Genomic DNA, 27,399 nt, shown 5'->3' on the forward strand with positions numbered 1-27,399 from the left:
TGCAAATCCATGATTTTAAAAGTATAGTACTTTGCTAAAGAAAGTTAAATGTTTTATAAATTAAATAAAGATTAACTAAGTAGGGAGATATACCATCTCCATTATTGCAAGATTCAATATTTTTAAGACATAAATGATCCCCAAATTGTTCTACAGATTCCATGCCATTGCAATCAAGATTGCAGCAGCTTTTTCCTTTTTTTTTCTTTTTTTGGTAGAAACGGACTGATTTTAAAACTTATATACCCTGAAAAGAGCCAAAATAATTTTTTTTAATTTGTTGTTTTTTTTTGAGATGGAGTCTCGCTCTGTTGCCTGCTAATTTTTTTTGTATTTTTAGTAGAGACGGGGTTTCACTGTGTTAGCCAGGGTGGTCTCGATCTCTTGACCTCGTAATCCACCTGCCTCGGCCTCCCAAAGTGCTGGGATTACAGGTGTGAATCACCGTGCCTGGCCCAAAATAATCTTTAAAAGATTTACAGTACCACATTTACACTATCTCAAGTCTTGCTATAAAGCTACAGTAAGAATACTTACAATGTCTTCATTTGTAATAGCCCAGAATAAGAAATAACTCATACATCCATCAACAGAAGAATGAGTAAACAAACAGCAGTATATTCATATAATGGAATATTACTCAACAATAAAAAGAACTGATATAGGTAAAACCATGAATAATCTCAAAGGCATAGTGCTGAGCAAAAAAAAAAAAAAAAAAAGCAAGCTATAAAGAGTGCATACTGTATAATTCTACTTATATGAAGTTCTAGAGTACATAAATCAAATATAGAATGATATAAATCAGAGCAGTGGTTGCCTCTGGCGAGTGTGAGGGTGGGGATTGATTGAGATAAGGCAGGAGGGAAATTTCTGGGGTGATGGAAAAGTTTATATCTTGTTAGGAATGTGACATTTACACAGGTATATGCATCTGTCAAAATCATCAAACTGTATACTGTATGTAAATTATATTTCAATAAATAATCCATTTTTAATTTGAATAAATAGATACTACTCTGTATTTTTATGTGTTTTTAAAACAAACATTGCTTTGCTTTTAAGTACACGCATTTAAAAAATAGGCTAATCCCAGAACTTTGGGAGGCCAAGGTGGGTGGATCACGATGTCAGGAGTTCAAGAACAGTCTGGCCAAGATGGTGAAACCCTGTCTCTACTAAAAATACAAAAATTAGCTGGGCGTGGTGGCAGGTGCCTGTAATCCCAGTTACTCAGGATGCTGAGGCAGGAGAATCGCTTGAACCCGGGCGGCAGAGGTTGCGGTGAGCCGAGACCGCGCCATTGCACTCCAGCCTGGTCAATAGAGTGAGATTCAGTCTCAAAACAAAAAACAGAAAACAAAAACAAACAAACAAGCAAATATACAGGCTAGTACCTAGATGTCTTGTAGGTATTCAAGGCACATAAGCTGTGTGTCTATATTTTAGCAAAACTGGGTTCACAATACATAATTGCACAGTAAATCCTTGTTGATTGATAAAAAATTTAAAAATTGTCTTTTGCATTATGTAGAATTTTATTAGAAATGTGGGTTAGTGAGGGAGGATGGGTTGGAGTAGCAGTTTTAAACACGTTAACAAGTCCTTCACAAATCTCAAGAAATAAAAGTAGAGCAGGAAGATGCGGTCTTTTTACCAGGTGACAATCATAATATTTGTAAAATAGGGTCATATCTTAACCATGTTGAATTTTTCTGTATTTAATAACACCTAGCAGATAGAAGTTTAGTGTATATTTGAGGAATTGAAATAACCAGGTTTCTATGGCAAACCCCATTTAGCAAGATCAAATTTTATACTTTAATTATTTTTTCAAATGTTCTTTTTTGTGTCCCAAAACAAGTTATTCAAAACATAAATTGACCCCCAAAAGGAATACATGAGTTTGAAGTAGGGAGATTCAAATTACATGTGGCTAAGAAATACTTTCAGATAACTTGGTTTCTTAACTCAAGGAATATGCTTCTAGCTTTTCTTCTTCTTCTCCTTCTTCTTGTTGCCCTTCTTTTTCTTCTCCTTCTCCTTCTTCTGCTTCTGTTTCTGCTTCTCTTCTTCTTCTTCTTTTTTTTGAAATCGTGAAGGAGTTAGTACCTATTTCCATGGAATTGGCGTGATTTTCTTCCTCTTCCTGATATTGAGTATGCTATATTAAAAGAAAGAGGAGGCTGGGCACAGTGGCTCATGCCTATAATCCCAGCATTTTGGGAGGCCGAGGCAGGTGGATCACCTGAGGTCGGGAATTTGAGACCAGCCTGAGCAACATGGAGAAACCCCGTCTCTACTAAAAATACAAAATTAACTGGGCGTGGTGGTGCATGCCTGTAATCCCAGCTAACTGGGAGGCTGAGGCAGGATAATTGCTTGAACCTGAGAGGCGGAGGTTGCAGTGAGCCGAGATTGCATTCCAGCCTGGGCAACAAGAGTGAAACTCTGTCTCAAAAAAAAAAAAAAAAAAAAAAAGAGGAAAGAGATCTCAGGCATGGATACACAGGTTCATGTTGGGAATGGCTAAAAGTAACACTGGTTAGCAGGTTTGAAGTTACTTCCAATTCTCTTTCTCATTCATTCAAAATGTTCATTGGGGAATGGTATAACAAGACAATGTGCTCAGTGCTAGAGTCATAAAAATGAACAAAGGAAAGTTAGCACCCTTTAAGAGATCCACAGACCTGTGGAAAAGACAAAATGAATAACTGAATACATAACTGAATACATGATTATAAGCATACTCCATTCTATTATTGTTTATAAGTTAATTTCTGTATTAATCATTATAACCATATACAGGGCATCTGGCTGGTGTTTTACAGATGTTGTTCTATTTGTACCTTCAAAGTAGGTGTTATTCTAATTTCAGAGCAGTGGAAACCAAGGCTTAGAGAGGATATACCACAGATATGTCTAGGATGTAGTTAAGATTTGAACTCATTCTGTCTGACTTTCTAGTCCTCAATCTTTCAACCAGAGCCCTCTACCATCTAAGATGGACTTTAGCCAAACTTTTCAGCCTGCAGTATGAATGCATAACTTTGTAACCATGCCCAGGGTAAAAAACTTCAAAGGAGCTTGAAACTGATTTTCCCTTGTTTTGGTAATTTGTATTTTATTCTTTCTTAAACTCAGATAAATAAATAATCACCAAACACACAGAGGAAAAAAATCAGATTTGTTTTGTGTTAGCCATATGTTTCCATTTAAAATATCATGTTGGGAGAGGATGGTGGTTAAGAGCAGCAGGCATGTGGTGATTTTGCACATAATGGCACGTGCTGTGTCCGTGTTCTGTCAGGAAGTTTCAGCTGCTCTTTGAGGCTGTGCTTTCTACTTAGTGGAGTCATGCAAAGGCTTTCTTTGTCCCAACTTCAATTCTACAGCAATCAGAGTAGATGATTGGCCTGGGCACTAAGAGCCTTGTGCACAATTGAGTGTTGTAAACGTGTTGGCTCTCTGCTATGCTAAAGAGACTGAGCTAGCTGCTGGGAGGGCTACAGTTCCTTGGTCCCTTGCTATCCTGTAGCTTGTTTTCTGGTGGGGGAAAGCCTCCTGTGATGAGGGATATATTAAGACTAAGAGAAGTCAGAGCACACTGCTCTAAGAACGTGACCTCCAATAATCTCAAAGGAGTACTAATTGTCAAGGGGAAGCTCACTTTCAGGCAGAAGCATGAAGAAAGGAAAGCAAAATTTGTTGACTGTACTATGCAATATTGCTTACTCCTCAACACAACAATGTGAGGGATGTGCACTTCTTGTATTTTTTTTTTTTTTTTTTGAGATGGAGTCTCACTCTGTCACCCAGGCTGGACTGCAGTGACACGATCTCAGCCCACTGCCACCACTGCCTCCCAGGTTCAAGCAATTCTCCTGCCTCAGCCTCCCGAGTAGCTGGGATTACAGCCACCATACCCAACTATTTTTTTTTTATTTATATTTTTAGTAGAGACAGGGTTTCACCATGTCGGCTAGGCTGGTCTCGAACTCCTGACCTCAAGTGATTTGCCTACCTCGACCTCCCAAAGTGCTGGGATTATAGGTGTGAGCCACCATGCCTAGCCTTGTATATTTTTTGTTTAAAAAATGAGATAAGTGTAACTGAAAATTAAAAATGTGTTAGAGCATATACAATGAAAAATAACTCCTCATCTCACTTCAATCTCTTAGTCTATCCCCAAGAGCAAGCAGAGTAAAAGATTCCTGTTTATTTTCCTGGTAATATTCTAATTAAATGTACGTGCATTTCATTGTATGCATCTTTTATTTCTATACAAATAAGAGTACACCAAATACCGTTCTGGACCTGACAGTTTTCCCTCAACAGCATATCCTAAAGTACTTTAAGTGACAATAGGTACATATGGCTTCACCTCTATATTTTTGTTTGTTTGTTTGTTTATGGCTACATAGTTTTCAATATATATGTTGGATTTTTGACAGACCAGTAAATAGTGTCCCTCTATCTTTGCCGCCTTCCCCTGGGTTCTGAAGAGTTTGAGAAGGAAAACAAATAGTTGGCATAAGGAGGCCACAAATTTAATTTTATTGCAGATAGAGGCAAGACTAGAAGTTAGAGTTTTACGTGAATAGTCAAGCAGGCTTGTTATTACTGAAGCAGTGTATGTAGATCTTGTTGTGTAGCCTACAGCAGTTCCCAAAATGAAAAGTACAGTTGAGACAAGATCTAACAGTCAGATAAGTGATACCACCTTCTCACAGGTGGAGTGAGTCAAGGGCAAAAGCAAGATCATCAGGGTGCTTTAAAAACTCCTTTGCACAGAAACCTGAAGAGAGTAGAAGGTACTCCTCTCTGACTGTATAGGCAGAGAGCATCCTTATTTAGCTAGTCCCCTGTGGATAGTAGTTTAGGTTAGTTCCATTCCTGCTACTGAGCATGCATTTTTTTTTCTTTTTTTTTGAGCCTCACCCTATCACCCAGGCAGGAGTGCAATGGCGCAATTTTGGCTCACTGCAACCTCCACCTCCCGGGTTCAAATGATTCTCCTTCTCCTGCCTCAGCCTCCCAAGTAGTTGGGATTACAGGTGCCCGCTACCATGCCTGGCTATTTTTTGTATTTTTAGTAGAGATGGGGTTTCACCATATTGGCCAGGCTGGTCTCGATCTCCTCACCTTGTGATCCGCCCACCTCAGCCTCCCAAAGTGCTGGGATTACAGGCGTGAGCTACTGCACCCGGAGTGTCATTCTTTTTTTTACAGAAAAAGAAACTGTGGTTCTGTGAGGTTAAGTGTTCATGGTTACACAGCTAATGAGAGGGGGAGTCAGAATTCTGATTCACATCTGACTTCAATTCCAGGGCTCTTCATTTCTCACATCCTCTACTCACCCAATTACTAGGATCTGTATGGAAAATCAGTAACAGTCTGAGTCCATTTTTATTAAATCTTCTTATTGTTTTCCTCATAATCCCCATGTGAGGCAGTTGAAGCAGAAGTATGGTCTCTATTTTCTAGAAAAATAAATGGAGATTCAAAGAGGTTGTTACTTCTTTACTTAACATCACTAGTTAATGGCCAGGTCTAAGACTCAACCTCCTTTCACTTCAGACCCTTCTCCTCTATGTCAGAGAGCCTTGGACTAGCCAGTGAAATAGGAATGCAGACCAAGGGATCAGTGTTATCGGTGGCACGTTGATGGGAAAGAGCGGTGTTTGCTCCAGGAGTGACAAGGAGTCTCCTTTCAATGATATCTAGATTATGTCCTTTTTAGGCATCTGTGTTTGTGGTCTGTCTGTCAGAGCTTCCTGGGAAATGTCTAAAACGTAAATTCCTAGACTTCACTTAGACCTACAGACTATATGGAAAGAAAATCTGGAATCTGCATTTTAACAAGATACCTAGGATATTCTGATGGAAGTTAGTCTATGAATTGGGATGGAAGAACCCTGCTTTGAGGAATTTTAAAAAGTTTTGTTTTTTGGTATATAGTAAATGAGTCATAATCAGAATTGTGTCTTGAGGCAGTGTGTTATTGTGGAAAGAACATGGGCTTTGGCATTAGCTAAACTTAAATTGATTCCTCATTCTGCTATTTATTAGGTGGGTGAACTTGGAGAAGTTATGAGTCTCACTGAATCTCAGCCAGCTCACGTACATCACAAGTCTGTAATGAGGATTAAATGAGATGATGTATGTAAGAGCCTGCCCTCAGGCTCTGTAAATGTGACTTCCTCTCCATTTTGTTTTCTTCTAATATTTTTTCAATAATCTATCTCATCTTCTCCACCCATGATCACTCCGAAAGGCAGTTTCTTGGTTTTATTTATCATCTCATTGCTATTACTTATGGTCCCTGTTATAGAAAAAAAGGACAGATGCCCAGCAGGGTCAGGTTTTCTTTAATCGGACTGCTACATGCACAGGCCTTGTTACTCTACTTGTTCTGTAAGATCCACGGAGGAAGATGAGCAAAGTGCATTTACCATGTGCCTTCTCAGAGGACATGTACATTTGTTAATGAATTCTGAGTCATTAACAAAATGTTGCCTTAAAATGGTTTGCATTAAAATGAAATTTTACTTGTGTTCCTTAAATGTCTTGGAATGTGCTGAGACTGCTGTAGGCAAGCTTTGGAAGCAGGCCCTTCTCATTTTCCTGTTACCTTCCATCTCTTTGGGTTCAGTGGGCTTCAGTGTGTTCAGCAGCTACCAGGGCTCACCTAAGCAGCATTTAGGATCTTTCCTTTCTCTTGTTATGGCTTCAAACCTGACAGCTCCTGTGTGCACCCCCTTAGCGTCCTCTAAGGAATACAGTGGCTCATGCCTGTAATCCCAGCACATTGGGAGCCCAAGGCAGGAAGATTGCTTAAGTCCAAGAGTTTGAGACCAGCCTGGGCAACATAGTAAGACTGTATCTCTACAAAAAAATTTAAAAATTAGCCAAACCTGGTGACATACATCCATGGTCCCATAGCTACTCAGGAGGCTGAGGTAGGAGAATCACTTGAGCCTTGGAGGTCGAGGCTGCAGTGAGCAATGATTGCACAACTGCACTCCAGCCTGGCCAACAGAGCAAGACCCTGTCTCAAAACAAAACAAAACAAACAAAAAAACCAGAGAACAGTCCCAACAAGCGTGTTCATTCTAATCATAACTTGGTATGGTAATTACCTGCCTTTTGAAAAGAGGCTTTATAAAAAGTAAAACAAAATGAAAGAAAACCACTGAAATTTTGTATATCTTAGCAGCTTTAGGACATCATGGAAGAGGGTAAAGTTCCAAAAAAAAAAATAATAATAACCTTTTGAGGGAGTGCATAATCTCGAGATGGGTGAGACTTGCTTTACAAACATATTCGTGTCTTTAATAGACAGAAGAACAAGATACAGGAATAGAAAGATAGGAACATTCTTATGGAAACAATGTGAAGAAATAGTCTACACCACAATTAGACTATATATATGATAACAGATGTGAACCTATTGCTGTAAAATTATACTTTTAATTTTGCAAACTTCAATGTGCAATTAACCTGATTTTACCTGATAGAAAAGTGATTTACTTACCATGAACAATCATTTTAAAAGAAAAAACAACAAAGATAAAATACACTTATAAAACTTACTTTTCTTTCTTATGACAAAGGTAATACACATTTTTAGTTGACTATATAGAAAATATTTAGAAAATTTAGAATAAAAGAAGAACATAAAAAGTACAGCACCCCAAGATCATTACTGCATACATTTTCATGTATATCCATCTACTCTTTTTTTCTACCCATGTAGTCATACTTGAGAGAGTCAAAAATGGAATCATAATATACATATTTTTCTTTTGCTTAAAAAACACAGCATATGCCAGTGCTTCTCAAATGGTAATGCATATAGAAATCATTTGGGGAACTTTATTAAAATGCAGATTCCTATTCAGTAGGTCTGGGTGGGACCTGGAATTCTGTATGTCTAACAAGTTCCTGGGAAGCACATGCTGCTGGTCACGGGAACACACTTGGAGTAGCAGGTGTGTACCCCATTACATGTCATTACTGATTCCTTACCAAGTTATTATTATTATTTGAGATGCAGTCTTGCTCTGTCACCCAGGCTGGGGTGCAGCAGCACAATTTCAGCTCACTGCAACCTCTGCCTCCCCAGTTCAAACAATTCTCCTGCCTCAGCCTCCCAAGTAGCTGGACTACAGGAGCATGCCACCATGCCCGGCTCATTTTTGTATTTTCAGTAGAGATGGGGGTTTCACCATGTTGACCAGGCTGGTCTCAAACTCCTGACCTCTAGTGATCTGCCTGCCTTGGCCTTCCAAAGTGCTGGGATTACAGACATGAGCCACTATGCCTGGCCTTACCAGCTTATTTTTAATCGCTGCAAATCTTCCATTATACAATGTATGTATCTCAACACTGTCATGTAATTGGCTAGTTAAGTTTATTCCTTTGCTCTTATTATACTATAAAAAAACTATGATAAACATTTTTGGGGTGAGAAATCTTTACACATGTCCATTGACATTTCCTTAAGGGAATTTTCTTGAAATGGAAGTGCTTCATCAGATTTATTCAGAATTTTAAAGACATTTAATACATACTGCCAACTAGCTCTTAGGGAAGAAAGCAGTGCAGTTTTGAAAGGTACACGTTAACCAGTTAGTTACATTACCCTGACCTGAAATTTCTTTTGGTTTGTTGTTTCCATTTCCATAATAACCGCACTGCGTTCTCTTGTATCTTTTTTAGTATTCTATAATCGATGTTTGCTCATGAGGATGTCTGCCCCAAGCTGGCCAGACTATTAGCCTGAATGCTCGGCACAGCACTAGATGCTAAAGAAATGAGAAAAGGATGAATAGTTAAATGGAAACATACATCTTTCACTAGATAAATACTTCTTTAGAGCACTATAGTGGGGGCAGTATCAATTTAATTTCTGACACATTAGACACTTTGACCACTAATTAAAACCTAAGCATGAAAAATTACTTGCTGCTTCTTATGGAAAATAATCCACAACATCCTAGTGTTAAACTATTTCCTAAAACTCCCAAATCTGTGCATAGCTTGCCAAAGTTTTAAAACTACATGCATCAAAACCTGTGGGCTGTTATTATTATGCTTAAGGTTTTATTAATGGCATTACATAATAATGCTTTTGTAATATTTTGATATAATATAGCTCATCATATAATAATTCTCATATAATATTTTGCAAATCCATCCCACATGGACCATGTTTTTATTTATAATTGTGGTATTTTATTCATCATGATTTTTTGTATTAATTTAGATTTTTAAAAATATCTCCTTAAATGTTACTTGGACCCCTTAAATTTTGCACCCAATATGACTACCTGACTTGCTTTACCCTAGTTCTAGTCCTAGAAGTTAACTGTAACTTAAGATTTTTGAGCAGTAAGATGAAAGTTATAACTTAAATTTTATACAGGTAATATCAAGTAATATCACTTAATCAAATAACATTTGCTTTAATTTTTACTGGTATATTTAATTATTTTTCTTCTAGGTGTTACTATCTAATCAAGAACCTATTCAAGTCACTGTACCTGTGGGCGTGGTATGAAATATGCTTGCTTTTTGTAGGCAACAACAGGGGACGTTTGGAGTCAGGGAGCTATTCATACCAATACTTTCCTTTATCCATTCAAAGTTCTTCCTTTTGTTCAATTACTAATTCAAAAAATACCTTTTGATTGCTGTTGTGTGATAGGAACCATGACAGGTAAATGCTATGTATGAATAAAAATGAGTAAAACATAATGTTTACCATCAAGTTGTTCCACATTTGCTAGTGGAGGGACACAGTCCATATGAAGATCAAATTAAACTCAGAGTTTAAATGGGAACAGAGAGGAAAGATGGGGACACCTTGGAACACAGGAAAGATGTGGTCATGCCTAAGTCGTCTCTTCAGGAGTGAATTTTGTGCATGTGTTACACTCACATGCCACCACACACACCCCCACACAAACACACACAGAGATGCATTCTTTAGAATTTAACCCATAACCATTGCCTTGGGAGGACTTAGATGTTTTGGCCAATGTACATTTAATTTAGGTCAAATTTTGCAAAACAAAACATGGAGTGCATTTGTTTGAGCAGGGGAATAATGCTGTCTTGGTCTTGAAGCCCATATGGCATCATGCATAGATTGAGAATCATCATGTCTGCTGAATTATGTTATCACTGACTTCAAAGTTTATCATTGATGAGTAGCAGCTGTTGCCAGGAATAGTAAATCACATCTTGCATTTTTATAAGAAATGGTATCATGGCTTTTCTGAATAACTGGTTTTTAATAGAAGGCATAAGTCATCACTACACTATATATAGGAAGGGTATAGATTTACTTATATCATTCATTTTTGACAATTTTATTTGATTTCAAAATATTTCACTGAATGTTCGCTATGTGCTCATGAATAAGCTTGAGTCCCTATTTTTAAGGAGCTTAAAATCCATTTAGGAAAAGGACATGTCTGTAACTAGAGTTTAAAGCCCAATGTCGTATGTGTTGAGTACAGATACAAATCACTTGGATGGGAGTGAGTGGGAAAAACAAAAAGCTCAGGCCAGTAATAGGGAAGAAAAGAGGACTTTGTAGAGAAGGGAGCATTTGGCTCAAACTTTGTTGGCTGTGCAGGTTTTGTTTCATTTAGGTGGTAAAACACTGCAAGGCATTTGATGCCAAGAAGATAGAATGGGCAAGAAAATTATGAAGGTAAATGCCAGTTAGGGAATTGGGAAGTAATTAGGCGTTGCTATTGACAAGTGCTTCTCAACCCTGGCTGCACATTGGAATCATCATGAGAGTCTTAAAAATACTGGTGCCTGAGTTTAACCCTGAGAGACTCTGATTTAATTGGTTTTTGGTATGGCTTATACATCAGAATTTTTTAAAGTTCCCCAAATTATTCTCATATAAAGCCAGGGTTGAGAACTTCTGCTGTAGACTAATAATTTAGCCTGGTTCTATGGGAGTTGAGGCAGAAAAAAAAAAGAAAAGGAAAACAGAACATGCTTTTCCTGTGCTGAAAAAGAGCAGAGAATTTAAAGGAATATTCCTATTAGTTCATGTGGAAAATGTAAAGAGTCAGTGATTCTCATTTACATTTACAAATGAAAAAATAAGCTAGTCAAAGAAGGCTTGAAACTAAGGTAACATGACCGGTCTCTAGAACTCATCGTGAGAAAGGACAGAGTTTGAGGTTAAGGAGAGAGAACTTTGATTACAAGAGTAAGAAAATTATAATGAAAAGAGGAGTCAGCAGTTTAGCTCTTCATGTTTGTCTTTGGCTTAAATTGGAAAGTATGGAAACTTAATCTAAAACTACTCTTTTTTTTTTTTTTCTTTCATCAACTACCAAATGTGTATATGAGAAAGGGCACACACAAAGGGAAGTGAATAAAATAGGGCCGGTGGGCTTTACTCAGAATAGATGAAGGGAAAGTACACAGCCACTGTGATATCCTTTCTCACCTTGAATTGATCTTGTAGGCGCAAGGCTTCCTGGATTCTTGAAAAATTCCTACCTTCTCACCATTCAGGTCTTGTTAATTCTGCCTTGTTAATTCAGCAGTGACTCCTACATTCTGTCAGATGATAGCCTTCTTTAGGAAAGAAAATGAAACCTCCTCATCCAAAACTTGGATAAATATGCCGGGTGCACTGGCTCACGCCTGTAATTCCAGCACTTTGGGAGGCCGAGGCAGGCGGATCACTTGAGGTCAGAAGTTCGAGACCAGCCTGGCCAATATGGTGAAACCTCATCTCTACTAAAAATATAAAAATTAGCTGGATGTGGTGGCACATGCCTGTAATCCCAGCTACTCAGGAAGCCGAGGCAGGAGAATCGCTTGAACCCCAGAAGCGGAGGTTGCAGTCAGCCAAGATTGCTTCATTGCACTCCAGTCTGGGCATCACAGCAAGACTCCATCTCAAAAACAAACAAACAAACAACAACAACAACAACAACAACTTGGATAAATAAAATTGAATCTTCTTCTTCAAAAAATATATATACTTCCAAGCCAGTGTTTCTCAACTTTTGGGATTATTCTAGCACTCAGACATGCTTCAGCCATGACATGCCCACCCATTCCCCACTGCAGTTAATATTCCTCACACTCCACTGTGTGCTCTTTAATGGTCCCAATGGTCATAGTTGTTTTGTTTTATTTTCATTGCCTAGCACAATGCCACACATATATTCAATAAATGTAATACTTTTATTTCTAGGTTCCAAACAAGACCTTGTTTCCATGGACTTGTAATACCTAAATAAAGAACAAACTCTTGTAACATTTAGTTTTCATTAATTTTCTGTCTTTCCATATTCCATAGTGTCCTCCCACTTCATTCTGGTTTTCACCATAAAAGATTTAGTTTATAACAGTTTTTTTTTTTTTTTTTTTTTGTGGTAGTAAATATCTGAATTTTTTTCCCTTCATTGTTATCTTTAGTGAACTGGCTCTTGCAGGAAGTTTATCAGTGTCAACTCACTCATCTGCACCTGAAATATTCGATGCTGGATTGTCACTCAAGGGAACCATTATATTTCCATACGTAGAGAAGTCCCTTTGCCAATCACAATAAAATGATACAATAACCATAATACAGAAAGAATGAGCGTGCATCGACCTGCTCTTATCTTACTGCTTCTCTTTAGGTCCTACTCAGTACTTCCTTTCTAAAGAGACAGCTTCCTAATTTCCCTACCTCCTAATGTATCCACTGTCTTCCCTCTCCATTTCCTTCAAATACATAACTGCCAGATACATTTTTCTTAACTGTAGGTATGATAGTCATTTTCTTACTCAAATCTTTCAGTGGATCTCTATTTCTAACTCAAATGTGTCCTTCTGACTTGGATATTTGTAAAGAACTTCACGCTCTGGCCCAGCTTTCCCTTCCCGAAGCCTGTTCTGCTCACCTTTACATGAGGCTCCAGCTTATTGTGCCTATTTGGTGCACTTTCAATGCAGCACATTCTTTCCTGCCACCTTGGTTTTGTCTTAGCTACTTCCTTCCTATGAAATGTCTGGATTCCCATCAATAGAAAATTAACTCATCCTCAAGGTCAGTTCAAAATCAGTTCCTTCATGAGGAATTCCCCAGTTCCTGTAAATAAACATGTTCTCTCCCTTCCTAATCTCTCCTGAGATTAGGAAATCTCAGTTCTGAGAAATAGAACTGTCTTTCTGTTTCTCTCAGGGTCTTCCTCTTGGCTTGTTTTATAAATATCTACATCCTACACTATCTCCTGAGATGATAAAGGTCTTGAGGAAATGGTAGGTACATTTGGTACCTACCTTGAGGAAATGGTAGCCACACAGTAGGCATGCCTCAAGCATTTGAGACATGTTTCCTTAAAGTGTAGTGAAAGATTAGGGCCTAGGGGGATAAGTTATATTCTTTTACATTTGAAATATTAAAAAGCAAGCCTAATGGGAAGGCAAAGAAATGATCTAATATAGGGCTTTGTATTCCTATAATTTTGTACTCTAAAATCACTATATGCTTTTCCTTGCACCAGCCTTCTCCTCCCTACCCCCATATACACACTCACACATGTACACACGGATATAAAGGGGACTTTCGGTCTGCATAAAAGATAAGCAGACTAACTCACTATGATTATTCTGAATTAGATAAAAATATGTAACACCCTTGACATGAAAACAGTCTTTGGTGAAGAAGAAAAACTTCATTAATGGTTCTTTAAAACAGTTATAATCCCTTTACTATGCTACTTTGGAAAGGAGATATAAAACAGTATGATTATATATTTAAGAAGAAAACTATAATGTATTTCAGCTCCTCCTGGTAAAGTGTGGAATAAAAAGTAATCTGGACATACCAGAAAAAAAAAAAAAAAAAAGCCCAAACAGCTTCTGCTCAGTACACGGCAAAACTGTGAACATTTGAACATTTAGTGACATCTGGGCAAGAAGAGTCAGCCGGAAAAACAATCTGTTTTTGTGACACATTTTTGAGATGAATTCAAAGAGCAACTTTTAAGGACAAAAAAGCAAATTAGTGTTTTATGTTGGGGAGAATATTTTATTCTTCCTTTTGCAGGGCTGCAACTCAGTAACCACATCCCATATAATGCTGGCACTTATGTCTCATAAATACTCCGTAGGTTTAGTGACATGGTTCATCTGGGAGCTTTCCCTAGGCAACTAACATTGCCATTTCTAGATTTTGCTTTCAATGATAGACCTAGTAAAAGTTGGATGTCCCTGATATTTAATGGTAACAACTGAAAATGCCATTCTAATACTGTCTGTAGCAAAGAATGAAAGAGCTAAAGGGGCTTTCTTTGTTAAGTCAGCCTAAGTAACTCAAATATTCTCCTTTATTCTCCTTTCCAGCTTTCTGTTGATTTTATTGCGATTAAAACACCATCAAATGAAAAGATGAATTTACTGTTAAAACTTAAAGTTTCTTATGTACAGTCCAGCTATTGCATTACCAAAAGATGCCAAAGGAAAATGAAGTGTTTTCTCTATATGGAGATTCAATTTAAAAATTAATCTTACTTTTTAAATGCCCGGCACATTAGCCTACACATACTTTTAAACTGTGTTCCCTCTTCACCAGCTCTACTCTGACTGTTTCAATTCAAGTCCTGGAATGCAGAGGATTACTTTCTTCTGGATATATCCCTGCCTACTCCCTCACCCTCTTCAAATTCACCCTCCACTCTGCGGCCACAGAGATGCTTCAAAAAGTACATTAGATCATGTCATCTGTTGAAATTCTGAGGTTTCTCTTTGTCAGGCCATCTAAGGCTTGTGAAGAGCTGGCCTTGCCTTAGTTCTCACCATTTTTCCTCTTGCAGCCCTGGCCCCAGTACATACAGTCAGGCCAGACTGCGTCCTGTCCCCTGAACCTATGATACTCTGCTGAGCTTTCATTTCCTCTCCTGAATGTTCTCGCTTTTTGCTCCCAGGCTGTTTCCTATTCAACCTCTCATTCTCAGTTCAGCCCTCACCTCTGTAAAGATGCTTTCTTGGCCCCCTCTCACGTGCCACAGCCTCTTGTGATTCTTCTTTCATAGATCTTGCCCCACTATACTGTGATAGTGACTTCCTGCCTCTCCATCTAGGCAGTGAACTCCATGAGGATCACTTGCTGTCTTTTTTTGGTCTGTCTTTCAATATTTCCCAGAACAGGACCATGAACTGGGGAGGTGTTGATTATGTCTTTGTTAAAATAACATCCAATCTATATTGCTTAAAAGTAGCTCACATAGTTCCGGGTGCGGTGGCTCACACCTGTAACCGCAGCACTTTGGAAGGCCAAGGTGGGCGGATCACGAGGTCAGGAGATCGAGACCATCTGGCTAACACAGTGAAACCCGGTCTCTACTAAAAATACAAAAAAAATTAGCCAGGCGTGCTGGCAGGCGCCTGTAGTTCCAGCTACTGGGGAGGCTGAGTGAGGCAGGAGAATGGCGTGAACCCAGGAGGCGGAGCTTGCAGTGAGCCAAGATGGCGCCAGTGCACTCCAGCCTGGGCAACCGAGTGAGACTCTGTCTCAAAAAAAAAAAAAAAAAAAAAAAAGTAGCTCACATATTTTACACCCCTACTCATTTCTCTTTTAAATTAATTATACCTTTTCTACACCTGCTTCAAAACAAATAATACAGTACCCAAAGCCATTCAACAGGCTTGAGCACAAGACCATAAACAAATCAGTTTAGTTCACTAAACACTGTTCATTTTCTAATACACAGCAGATATTTCTGATTTCAGTAGCAGAGCTATTCTAATTGGCTCATTTTAGTTGTTATATTTGATCAAATTGATTAGAGGAAACCACACTCCATGAAGGGGTGATCAGAAAAATTGGTACTTGTTGGTCTCTGATGAAAAATGGACGAGCCTATTTAGTGCATCACCTAAAGCTACCTTACGAATGTTTTGGAAAACTGTTCTGCAGCTGAGTCTGCAGTCAGGGTCCACAGCCTAGAGAGGAAATCACATACTCGGAGGCGGTGCTCTAAAGAAGTGTTACTGATGGTGATGAAAATGTGCACCGAAAGAGAGCAATGAAACAGGAGCTGCTTGACCCATTGCATGAACTGCACTCCACGTTAGGTTTCCGTTGTGTACACTCCTCATTGTATTCACCATCTGTTCCCACTCTCCAGTATATACGCACTCACACAGACAAAACAGACACACAAACACACACACTCCAGCAAGATTTAGGTAGGAAGTAATCCAGTCAGGAGAGATAGACACAGTGAGATCTAGAGATTCTATTTTTATAAAGGCCTTGCAACTTGCAATCAGAAATGATGTCAGGGAAAGTGGCGATTGCTGTTTGATTGGGTGAATCTACGATTAATTAGTAAGAAAAGCACTGTTGGTATTTTGAACTAAAGTTATTATTATAATTAGGACAGTTGCCTCATTTGTCAGGAAATTCAAACTAATTTTTAGCAGTGATTTAAGGTTAACAGGTGAAGAAGCTATGCTCCCATGTTCAATTAAAGAAAAGATAACTAAGGATTTATGTATGTTACTATATATGTCTTTCCCGTTAGGCTCTAAATTCCTTGAAGGCAGATATGAAAGTACAGCTACTACACTGATGGTGACCAAAATTCCATGCCTCTTGTACATGACTATGTCTAGACTGGGGCATTTCTTATCATAGAAAAGTATGAGCCTGGCTCAAATATTGTTTTATTTTTACCTGAAGCACAATCTCTTTTGGAGTGGATCTGTTTAGATTATTTCCAAGGGTTTTTTTGAAGAGTCATAAAGGATGCACTTGAAGGCTGTCTGATCTTTCCTTGACATGGGCAGATTTATGGGGAGCATTTGATGAACTGAGTACCCAGCTAAGTCAGGCAGCTGTGGGCAGTGGAAAAGAATGATGGATGTGAACTGGGCTGGGAGGCAGGGAATGGGAAGCAGTCAGAGGAGAGAGGGGCTTTCTTATGCTTTATTTCACCAAATCCTCACAAGAAGCTTGCAGTGGAAATTGTATTGTTCCCTTTTATATGTGAAAAAACGGAGGCTCCTGGAGGTTGAGAGATTTGTTTGCATAGGCGATGCATGGAAGAGGCAGGGTCTAAACCCAGGTGGTTTGAAGCAGTGCTCTTCTTTACATGCTACAATACATGGCCTTACCCACAGCAGACTTGGAAGTCATTGTGCTTGAATTTTCTTTGGCTTTGACACCATGTGGCATTGGGCAAATCACTTTATGTCTCAGGATTTATTTCCTCAGCACCCAGCACAACAATGTCTTCCCTGTGTTCATTACAGCAGCGTTGCAGTGGCCTAACAAAATAGCACAAGTCAGAAATCACTTTGTATTTGTAAATTACAAAATGTGAAATGAATATAAAGGGTTATTATTATACTTATGGCCCTCAGCCTACACCTGAAGAAAGAGCAAAGCAATTTGAGAGACACTGCTAGTGTGGAGTATGAACTTGCATTTGCAATTTCATAAAGATTTTTTTTTTTTTACTGCAAGGGTCTATTAATTATAACTGCCAGTCTTCAGTGCACTGCTTATCTTACATACAATTAATTATTCCATAAATCAAATAAGCAAGTTGTTGGCAAATGACATCTGCAATCTTTGAGCTGACAGCAAAATATATTATGAACCATGAATATCTCAGGCCAACTTTTCTTTTCTAGACATTTTGGTGCTGCTACCCAGGAAGAGATTATTACTGTGAAAAAACACTTGTGCTTGCTGGTGATAACAGAACATGTTCAGCCCTCTCAGCAACCGAGGGGGCAGCTCTTTAAGTTCTGATCTCAGGTCAGCAGGCTCATTTGACAAGACCAAAGTGGGATAATAGAGACATCATCAAAATAATTTGTCAGGCCTGCTAACATACTTTGTTCTGAGAACTCTGGTCTCTGAATACTACTTTTCTGATCTTATGTGACCCTAATTCCTGCGTTTGCTAACACACCTGGAATAGTGCCTGGCACATAGTAGATACTCAACAAATGTCTACCTCAAACTCCAGTCTTAGACTATTTACTTTCTATTTCCTCAGCACTGTTGACTGATTGTTTCTTCTCCTGAACATCACTTGATTAATCTCTAGCATCTTATACTGTGTGCAGACCCTGCTGTATTCTTCTGGGTTGAGCCTTAGCCTAAGGTCTTCGTTGTCTTATCAGCTTCCAGTCAGCTCACAACTGACCAGTTACAGTTTTGCACATGTTCCTGGCCCTCTACTGCTCTCTGCCCTCCTGTGAAAGCATTGGCCTCCCCAGGGAGAAGGGTGACGCTTTGCATAGCAATTGTAGTTGGGTGATTTTGACAGAATACAGTCACTCCTGGTGGTTTGATTTAAAGTGTTTTAACATCATCCACAAAATATGTTTTTCCATTTTTCAACAGGGTTACACTTCTTAAGGAAATTTGCAATGTAATCTACTCATGACCTAAAGAGATATAAGTAGTTTTCAGTTATTTAACTTAGTAAATTGTCTGTATATTGGTAGATTATAAAATATCTCTTTCAGTGTTTTACCATTCTAGTATCCCTTTGTTCTTTTTTCTTTACACATTACGCCAATTACAATGGAAATATCAATTTATTTCAACTTATCAATGTTTCTTTAAAATAGCAAACTGCTCTGTATGCCCGTGCATACCAGCATAAAAAGGCCATACCATCACAATCTGTCATGAAATGTGTACTGTATTCCATTGATTCTAACATGCACATCTTTTAACATGTTAATATCTCTAAAATTGGCTGCATTTTACAATTGAAGGCACCTTAGTACTCTTTCAGGATTGAATGGATCGTAATTTTTATCTCTTAGGACTATATAAAATAGTGGCATATTATGCAACCAAAGGTGCCTTAGAATTGATGAAAACTAGTCTAAAGCTAATCATAGCTAAAAGTTTTAATTCATGTTTGGCAGATATTGTATGGTGTCTCATTCAGTCTCCCTCCATTCTCCTTTTGCTGTGCTTCTCTGTACTATGGAAATTCCAATGCTTAAAATTTTTTAATTTTCAATGTAGCTAGAGTTCTAACTAAGCATGGGGTTTTGCCAAACAGATGAGCACGCAAAACGTGGAATGTGGAAATGAGACAAAGAGTATCTTCCTGTCACTTTTGGGTGTGTGCTACTGGCAATCAGGATTCTGAAGACAGTATGTTCCTTTACAAGAGCATTCCAGTAGCCTTTTTCCAGCTTCCTGTGTCCTAGAGGCAGCTATGGAAATGGCAGCAGCAGGTGGAATTTCAGGTTCCTGATCTCTGGAGCACTGTTCTGGGGCGTGCTTTCCTACTCAATAGTTCCAATGATGGTATCAAAGTAGTGACTTTCTGTTGCTTTAGAAAAAATTCCTGGAGGCCCAGCCCATAATCAATTCTTCTAGCCTTTCCAACAATTTCATAAACACTGAATTCCCTTTATTGAATCCCTTGCTGCTTAGAATACCTAGAGTAGTTTTGGTTTTCTTTACTGGTGTGTTTGACAATTACATCAGATTATTATATGTACCCTAACACAAATAAATCTATCAGAGAAATAAGAGGCCCTTTACCTGTTTTCTTTAAATCGACTGTAGTTATTTATTTATTTTTGAGACGGAGTCTCGCTCTCTCACCAGGCTGGTGTACAGTGGTGCAATCTTGCCTCACTGCAATCTCTCCCTCCCGGGTTCAAGCGATTCTCCTGCCTCAGCCTCCCAAGTAGCTGGAACTACAGGCATGCACCACCACACCCAGCTAATTTTTTTGTATTTTTAGTACAGATGGGGTTTCACCTTGTTGGCCAGGATGGTCTCGATCTCTTGACCTCATGATCCACCCACCTTGGCCTCCCAAAGTGTGATATACAAGCATCAAGGTTTGTCATCATGATTAAAGTAAATGCAACGCAAACAATTTCCTTCAGGAAAACAACAGCACTTGGAATTTCTACAGCCTCATCATATGACTATAAAAATAAACATTATTGTTTTAATAATATCTTTAAGTTCTTTAAGGCCAAGAAGGATAAGCAAACAAATAGATGGACACATAAATAAATCATTGTTAATTTATGAAAAAAGAATTCACAAAATATTTTCACATTTATCTCTCCATTTGTCACTTGGAGAACTGGAGTTTGAAAAAAAAGCAAAACAAAACGCTATATGGGATATCAACATGAACCATCTGTCTGACCTTAAATAAGTCATTTTGTTTTGCTGTGACTCAGATCCTTTTTCTATAAAACATGGAAAATAAGACCTGTCAATTGCCTGGACTTCAAAGATATTGTCAAGAAAAATATTACATAATGCCCTTGCATATACTTGAGAAAGAACTTGTAAGTTTTGGATATTATTAAACTTGGATTGTGTACTTTTAGTATTATTGTTAATACTTCATAAAGTGTCACAAAAATTTGAAATTAACCATATATATGAGATTGATCTAATTAAATAGAACATATCTACCTCATTTTCTTTCTCAAAATTATAGTTTCAATCTGCACTGTGAAAGAGTTCTGTCCATAGACGTGATAATGAAATATATTCCAAGGTTAAACCAAGACTTCTCTGAAAGCCATTAGGGATCAGTTCAATGCTAAAAATAATTCACTAATAAATGTTCCTCATTTTAAGTTCCCTTCTCAGAAATAATTAAAGGGTACATCTCAGAGACCAGTAATTTTCAGGCTAACTGCCACTTTTTAATCTAAGTTTTTTCTTCTTTTTTTTTTGTTTAAATTTATGATACTTAAGCCACACATCAACGTATTCAGTGAAAACACTTCTTTAGGATATGTCAGTTATGCTGAAAAAAGACAGAAGAATTAGTTACATATCTTTGCCTTAGAATAAGATTTTCATTTCTATTAATTCTTATATATAAAATCAAACTGATGCCTCTTGCAAGCATCTTTTGTATGAGTTTTCATTGGTTTAAGCAGAGTTAGATGTCAGAGTTCATTTTAATATAAAAAAATTTAAGCTTTAGGATTTGACAAATGTATTTCTTTCAATATGCAGCTATGGAAGACACTTAAATACGTGAGCTATTATATCTATTTTAAGTAGCAAGAATAGAAACTTCAAAATAATTACATTTCTATGGCTAATGCTTGAAGATAGTTTAATGTGGTGGTTGGGTGCACAAACTCTGGAGATGACTTCATGAACTTAAATTCTGTATTTCTCTACTTGTAAAAGGAGACAATGATAATATTTGCTTTTCAAGGTTTTCATAAGCATAAGCATTAAATGAATTAATACATTTAACAAGGGTCTTTTTTTTTTTTTTTCTTTTGAGACAGGGTCTATCGCCCTGGTTGGAGTGCAGCAGTGTAATCATAGCTCACTGCTGCCATGAACTTCTGGGCTCAAGCAATCCTCCCACCTCAGCCTCCCTGTGTGCTGGGATTAAAAGTATGAGCCACCATGCCTCATCATAAGGGTCTTAAAAGAGATCCTATTTCATGTAAGTGCTCACTAAACTGTTACCACTTACTGTGACAGATACAATACTGTCTCTTTTTTTGTCCACAGGGCCTATCATATTTAGAAACGTGACTTCTGGTATGTCCAGGGCCAAATAAAAATGTTTTCTTATACTTCACACGTAATACATTATATTAAGTGGCAGAAATCAAAACAATAGGAAATAATCACAAATTAGTGAGCTCAGGGATTGGGCTTGTCTTTAATTTCAAATATGTGCCATGATTTTCTATGTAATTAGAGTACATGAAAAGAGAATAAACTAAATCTAGACATCTCTAATTCTAACATTACAAACAAAACATATTTGAAAACATTCAACCACTTGATTGTATTCCTCAGCTTTCCTACAATGGTTACTAAATTGCAGACTTGGATGAAGCATTTGCCCCCAAATGTGTGTCTGTTAAACTTTAGTTTCTTAGGATGCTCAATGAAAATAAAAACAGAGTACCATAGTCAAATAAGTTAAATAAATTGAGAAAAATTGCATACTATATTCTTTCTTGTAAATTCACATTGTTCATTAGCATATTATAGTCTTAAAATAAAGAAACTAATTTGATTATGTTTTACCAACTTCTCCAAAATATTTGATTATAAAATCAAATTTGTCCTCATTTGTGGGACATTCTACAGAACTGATGATCCAAAGGATGTACATTTGAAAATGACAGCATAAAAATAAAAACGAGGTCTCTAAGTATGCTTATTTATGCAAAAATTATACTAGCTAAATATCAAACTATTGTTTTCATTTATTCAGACTTTCTTGATGCACTTGATATGGATTATATAAATCTATAGACAAAAATGACGTCAGTACAATGGTGATATTGGAGTTTTCTACCATAACATCTGCATAGTGCACTGATTTTGACAATCACCTGTGGATGACAATACATTTGCCAGAGTCTAGGAGTTAAATGGAAAAGTTAACAGCACACCATTGGAGAAAAATATCTGGGAGTAGATGCATTCAATGGAGTAAGAAGAACAATTACCTGCATCACCTCACCCCCAGGGTCCACTTCTTAGTGCTGAGATAGACTCCCTTCAGCAGGCAATTTCTCTCATGGGGAAAAGGAGAGTATAATGAGTGAGTACCCAGCTTTTCCAGCTGTGTGAGGCACATCCCAAGAAGCCTATCTTTCTTTCACTCAACTCAGAATATTGAGGGCATTAGCATGGCTAAGTGGCTGGGACAGGGCAGTAGCAGGAAAGAAAGGAGAGGACTCACAGCAACCAGGACTTGAAACTCAGTACAGGGTACGTATCCTTTGAAGCATTTCACAGAGCCCATCAGGAGGCCCACCCATGAACCACTTGGGACACCATATCTGTAGCATCTCCCCACAACTGGCCCATAGGCGCCCCCGATGTTTTGTGCATATTCCCCTTCCCTTTCCCCTATAGTCAGTTGCCTGCACATGCACTCCAGATGGTGAGTGTGAGCCTTTACATACAGCTTTTGAGTACATGCAGTCAGCAGGCTCAACTTTGAAGGATTGGGAGGCTTACAAAATTGAGCATTTCAGGGCACTGTCCCAGAGGAAACAAACAGAAAGCTTTCAGGACCCAGTTTGGTTTTGTGGATTTAAGAGAAGACACACAATCATCAGAATTTCTTCTCCACCCATCCAAGAAGTGTGGATTGGGTGAATCCATAGAAAAGATCTGAGAGAGACTCAGATTCCCTAGTCAGGCTCACTGTTGAAGATATTTCTCTCAAATCCAGTCAGTAAAAACCACAGAAAGTGACTCTTTCTTCAGATGTGAAGACAGCAGTGCAAGACTTTGAGGAACATGAAAAATCAAGGACACCCGGTACCATCAAAGGGACATAATTTTCTGGTACCCAACCACAAAGAAATGGAGATACACAAATTGTCTGACAAAGAATTCAAAACAATTGTTTTAAGGAAGTCAGTAAGCTACAAGAGAACACAGATAAAGAACTTAATGATATTAAGAAAGTGACACATGAACAAAATAAGAAGTTCAACAAAAAGATAGAAATTATTAAAAACAACAACCATGATTTTCAAGCTGAGAATACAACGAATGAAATGGAAAACACAATAGAGTTTCAATAGCAGACTTGATCAAGCGAAGAAAGGGTCTGTCAACTCAAAGACTAGTCATTTGGAATTATTCAGTAAAAGAAATAAAAAGGAATGAAAAATGCTTATGAGATTGATGCAACACCATGAAGAGTAGTCATATGTGCACTATTGGAGTCTCAGAAAAAGAAAGAGAAAAAGGGGAAGAAAACTAACTTAAAGAACTAGATCAGTCTCTCCTTATCTGTAGTTTTCCTTTCCTTGGTTTCAGGTACAGTACAATGATATGTTTTAAGACACAGACAGTGAAAGAGAACATGCAAATATTGACATAATTTTTATTACAGTATATTGTCATAATTTTTCTATTTTATTATTAGTTATTGTTATTCTCTTACTGTGCCTAATTTATAAATTAAACTTTATCATAGCAATAGTGGTGGTAGCCTGTCTGGAGTGGCCACTGCCAGGATGCCAGCTGCAGCAGGGGAGGTGTAGCTGGGGCTGTGCACTCCGCAGAGCCGGTGGGGGCCACGAACAGGTAATCCTAGTGGGAGCCCTATGTGCTACTGAGTTAGTGGGGTGGGAGCCTGTGCTCCCAGGCATAGCTGTAGCTGCCCAGCCATGGCTACAGCCCTAGGCATACCTTTGATCTCAGGGGCCCTGGAAGTCCCCTGCCCTTACAGGCCTGGAAGTGCCTGCTCCTGTTCCCTGGCCTCTTTCCACTGCTGGCACCTGCTCCGTGGCAGAGCAATTGAGCCTGGGAGCTGTTGTGACATGGTCAGGTGTGTGTTCAGGGCAGTTCTGATACACCAGACTCCCCACTGCCTTGACCCCCTCTGGAAACTGCTTCTGAGGCTGAAACTGTGGATGCTAATGAGCAAGGATGGTGGGGGAGGCCAGGACAGCTGAAGGCAGCTAGGTGTGGGCCTGTGGACACCCCTTAGTGCAGACAGCCTGGGTGCTGTGGATGGCATGTTGATGGCAGTGAGAGGCAGACATGTTCCTAGGTGGGAACGGGTGGGTCCCTGTTGAAACCTCACCTTCAAGCCAGGGACAGCTTGAAGCATGGGGGCCTGGCTGCCAGTTCCGGTTGCAGTCTGTGACCTGGAGTGAAAACTTCATGGATGCCTTTCAGCCAATTGGATGGTGCTTTTTCCAGACCCACAAATGGCTGCCCATGGACCAAGCAGTATGTACTTCCTCCATTCTGAGCCCATGAAAACCCCAGACTCAGTCAGACTCTGACACTCATCAGGATGGCACGCCTGCAAATAGGATCTACCCACTTTGGGTATGCACTCCACTGAGAGTTGTTCTGTCACTCAGTAAAGCTCCTTTCTGACTTGCTCACCCTCCAGTTATTCACATAACCTCATTCTTCCTGGATGTGGGACAAGAACTCAGGACCTGCTGAATGGTGGGAGGGAAAGAAGCTGTAACGTGTTCCTGGCCAGCTCACCAAGCTGCAGGTGGTGACATACTCCTGGACTATGGGAGTGAAGAGTAGTGACCTTTCTGGGGGCCCAGACCTTGAGATTCTCCGAGCCAGAGCTGCTGTAACACTATAGCTTTCCTGCCCTCTGCTGGTGCTGGGTGGCCACCCCACACAACAGGACACAGCAGCAGGCCTGGGCCAGCCCAGGAGCTGGGGGCCTGAGTGGGGTGGTGGAACTGAAAGGGCTATAACACAAACCAACCAAAACAAACATGCCCCACTCGCTTGCCACACTGTGGGTGAGGAGAAGGAGAAAAGAGCTGCAGCCCTTCTAGGAAGCCAGATCTTGGCGCTCCCTGAACTAGGGCTGTGACATGCTGTAACACCTTCTTTAGGATTCTGCACTTCCTGGCCTCTCTGAGATTTTGGATGCCACCGTGTTCCCCTTGTCCAGATGCTGGTGTCCACAGCAGAAGCCACTTGTGATATATCTGGTCCAGCTGCAGCTTCACATGGATGAGGCGCCTGTGCCAGTGCCTGGAGCTGCCTGCCCCACCACAGCAGCTGGCATGCCTGGCTGTGTGCAGTGCCAGATCCCACACTTGCTCACTCACACACACCTCACTGCTCCACGCCTGGCTCGCCCTTGGCAGGAGTACGATCCAGGCCGGTAGCATGAGCCAAGTGCAGCCTGCCAGGCTGAGTGGACAGAACAAGCCCAGGGGGCATGAACAAAACTCAAGCAGAAGCACTGCTGTCCACAGAGGTTTCTGGCTGGCAGAGCAACACCCTAAGGATCCTATGACAATAGGTATATATGTATAGGCAGAAACATAGTATATATAGGTTTTAGTAGTATCCATGGTTTCAGGCAGCCACCAGAGGCTTGGAATGTGTCCCTATAGATAAGGGAGGAGGATTTTAATAGCTGAAAACTTCTCCAATCTTGGGGAAGATAGGGGCATTCAGGTACATGAGGCTTGAATGTACCCAAATAGGTTTGACTTAAAGAGGACTTCACTGAGACACATTATAATCAAATTGTCAAACATCAAAGATAATTTTGAAAGCAGCAAGAGAAAAGAAACTCATCACATACAAAGAAACCCCATTAGACTATCAGATTTCTAAGCATGAATCTTGCAGGCCAGGAGAGAGTGAGATGACATATTTCAAGTGCTGAAAGAAAAAAGAATTGTCAACCAAGAATACTTTACCTTGCAAAACTATCTTCCAGAAATGAAGGAGAGATAAAGACTTTGCCAGATAAAGAAAATATGAGGGATTTTATCACCACCAGATATGCCTTATAAAAAATGCTAGAGGGAGTTCTTCAAATGGAAAAGTAAGGATGCTAATTAGTAATATGAAAACATATGAAAGTGTAAAACTCACTGGTAAAGGTAGCATATATTGTCAAGTTCAGAATACTCTAATGCTGTAATGGTGGTGTATAAACCACTTTTACTCTAGGATAGAGGTGAAAAGACAAAATTATTAAAAATAATCACTGTTTGCCGGCGCGGTGGCTCACTCTTGTAATCCCAACACTTTGGGAGGCGGAGGCAGGCAAATCATGAGGTCAGAAGTTTGAGACCAGTCTGGCCAACATAATGAAACCCCATCTCTGTTAAAAATACAAAAAACTTAGCTGGATGTGGTGGTGTGTGGCTGTAATCCCAGCTCTCAGGAGGCTGAAGCAGGAGAATGGCATGAACCTGGGAGGTGAAGGTTGCAGTGAGCTAAGATCGCACCATTGCACTCCAGCCTGGGCAACAGTGCTAGACTCCATCTCAAAAAAAAAAAAATTCATTATAATAATTCGTTAATGGATATACAATATAAAAAAAGTAAATTATGATATCCGAAACTTAAAATGTGGAATAGGGGAGTAAACATGTAAAGTGTATGCAATCGAAGTTGAAATCAGTTTAAAATAGACTGTTATAAATATAAGATGTTTTCTGTAAGCCCCATGGTAGCCACAAAGTAAAAACTTTAGTAGATACAGAATAATTAAAGATAAAGATAATAAATTAAAGCATGCCAGTGCAGAAAATCATGAAATTACAAAGGAAGAGCAAGAGAGGAAAAAAGGAACACAATAACTACAAAAGAGAAAACAATTACCAAAGTGGCAATAATAAATCCTAACATATCAATAATTACTTTATAAATGAACTAAATTCTGTAATCAAAAGACCTACAATGGCAAAATGGATAAAAACAAACAAGCAAGATTCAACAATATGATGTCTACAAGAGACTTATTTTAGCTTTGAGGACACACATAGGCTAAAAGTGAAGAGATGGAAAAAATATATTCCATGCAAATGGAAACTAAAAAAGAGCAGGATGAGTATCTGCTATTTATATAACATAAAATAGATTTTAAGTCAAAAACTGTA

General features: G+C 38.9%; 1 long non-coding RNA gene across 1 annotated transcript in view; it reads left to right on the plus strand.

Annotated features, from left to right (window-relative positions):
• LOC129033948 (uncharacterized) overlaps positions 1-24,905 on the plus strand; it is an 80,821-nt gene extending 55,916 nt beyond the window's left edge. Inside the window, exons 2-3 of the long non-coding RNA XR_008501715.1 lie at positions 21,307-21,470; positions 22,257-24,905. This is a non-coding gene — a long non-coding RNA (uncharacterized LOC129033948). The remainder of the gene's footprint in view (positions 1-21,306; positions 21,471-22,256) is intronic.
• Positions 24,906-27,399: the final 2,494 nt, after the last annotated feature.

The sequence above is a fragment of the Pongo pygmaeus genome, chromosome 2 (genome assembly GCF_028885625.2).
Source record: "Pongo pygmaeus isolate AG05252 chromosome 2, NHGRI_mPonPyg2-v2.0_pri, whole genome shotgun sequence".
NCBI classification, from domain to species: domain Eukaryota; kingdom Metazoa; phylum Chordata; class Mammalia; order Primates; family Hominidae; genus Pongo; species Pongo pygmaeus.